This window comes from Octopus sinensis, linkage group LG1, assembly GCF_006345805.1.
Source record: "Octopus sinensis linkage group LG1, ASM634580v1, whole genome shotgun sequence".
Classification (NCBI taxonomy): domain Eukaryota; kingdom Metazoa; phylum Mollusca; class Cephalopoda; order Octopoda; family Octopodidae; genus Octopus; species Octopus sinensis.
In genome coordinates, this window is record NC_042997.1 from 33,254,100 (window position 1) to 33,256,599 (window position 2,500).

Genomic DNA, 2,500 nt, shown 5'->3' on the forward strand with positions numbered 1-2,500 from the left:
AAGTATTGATGGTGGTGGCGTCAGAAATTTGAATGGTGTGTGTATGGCAGATGTGGTTGCGATGGTGATGGTACTTTGTTTATCATACAGCTTTGCATTAAGTTCCAAGTCGACAAATTATATAATTGTTTTGATGAAAATTGTTCATATATATATATATATATATATATAGATAGATAGACAGATACATACATACATACATACATAAGTGATATATCTGTTGTATTAAACACGACTGTGTTCTAGTTATAAATATATATATAATATATATATATAATACACACACACACATACACCACACACACACACACACACACACACACACACACCCACATACATATATATATATATATATATAATATATATATATATTATATATGTATATAAAGTTAATCCAAACAAGAAAACAAAAAACACAACGCAGGATGTGGAACAAATAAAGTATTATTGGACGCTCAGGAAAGAAGGGAAGAAGGAGGGTTTGACGTTTCGAGCGGAGCGCTTTATATATATATATTTTATCACGATTTTTCATATTTCCGTATGAGTTTCTCATAATTCCCTTAAAATAGTAAATTCTCTAAATTCCTCATCAACATTTACTAACCTTCGTCGTTTCACGTAACAAAATAAAATACTGGAGTAATTTTGTTGCTTCTTTCTGGCAGGCAGGGCGTACATGATTGGTGTATATACTATTCGAATGTTTACCTTAGTTTTATATATCATCAGTCAGCAGTTTAGTTTTGAATGCTATGTGCGTATTTCAGCGTTGTGTTGTAATATAAGGATATTGTTTCCACCATTAATCGTCTATTTTCGAGGAAGAACTCTGTAGATTATATATGTATTGTCCACTAATGTTTTTTCTAGCTGGCTTGCTTTGTATTGTGCATTGCAATTACTTTTCGTAAGTACATGGTGAACTGGCGAATTTCTTATGAATTTTGGAGAAGCCCTTTCTGATGCACGCCAAAAAAGGCTCATGACATCAGGGATCATGTGGCACGACTATATATTTCTTTATTGCCCACAAGGGGCTACACATTAAGGGGACAAACAAGGACAGACGAAGGGATTAAATCGATTGCATCGACCCCAGTGCGAAACTGGTACTTTATTTATCGATCCCGAAAGGATGAAAGGCAAAGTCGACCTCGGCAGAATTTGAACTCAGAACGTAACGACAGACGAAATACCTATTTCTTTACTACCCACAAGGGACTAAACACAGAGGAGACAAACAAGGACAGACAGACGGATTGAGTCGATTATATCGACCCCAGTGTGTAACTGGTACTTAATTTATCGACCCCGAAAGGATGAAAGGCAAAGTCGACCTCGGCGGAATTTGAACTCAGAACGTAACGACAGACGAAATACCTATTTCTTTACTACCCACAAGGGGCTAAACACAGAGGAGACAACCAAGGACAGACAGACGGATTAAGTCAATTACATCGACCTCAGTGTGTAACTGGTACTTATTTAATCGACCCTGAAAGGATAAAAGGCAAAGTCGACCTCGGCGGAATTTGAACTCAGAACGTAACGGCAGTCGAAATACCGCTATGCATTTCGCCCGGCGCGCTAACGTGTCTGCCAGCTCGCCGCCAATGTGACACGACTATAAGTTCAGGTATAGTTTAAAACTTGCAACTGTTGCCCGTTTTTTTTTTATATCCTGCAGGTGTAAAGAACCCTGCAGATGTAAGTGTAAAAACAAACATTCAAAACTTAACTGGAGTGTTGATATCTAAATATATGATATCTAAATATATGATATCTAAATATATGATCAAGTGAAAAAATCACTAAAAATAGGAACACAACCACGGATATCAATTCATATGCACGAACAATATCTTATCAGGTTCTTGACACGAGGGTAAATTCATGTTTCTTGCGCTAAACATAGCAGCAGGGCTGAATCTGTGTCCACGCCATCATGGCAGATTAACACAAAAGGACAAAATGATATATTTTACTAAGTCCTTTATGCAACAGAATGGTAACTATAATCTCTAAGAATTTTATTCCACCATTATCAGCATCATACTTTTCGTAAGATAAAGTTAACTTTTATTTCTGCTTTCGCTTCGATCGTTTGAAATCTTTGGTAAAGTTCTTCTGTAAAATTAGGAATTTATAGTAGATTCCAAAGTCTTTCAGTCTTTTTTTGGATCAGGCAGTCCTTTCAGACAAACATAAACAGAAGAAAAATTCGTCACAATTCTCCTGTGGTCGAGTACCCCGTCGACGTTATTCGGTATAGATTTAGTCCGGATGTTGTTAGAAGAATAAATTTATTCATGTCGGGAACTTGGTGAGATAGTGATCACATATTATGAACTAATATGCATAACAGTGTTCCTATTTTTAGTATTAATTAAATCACATGCACGCCCGCACGCACACACACACACATAGACACACACTGATGAGGCTAGGATTTTGCTCCAATACTCAACGGATAAAATTTCTTTAAACGCCATCAACA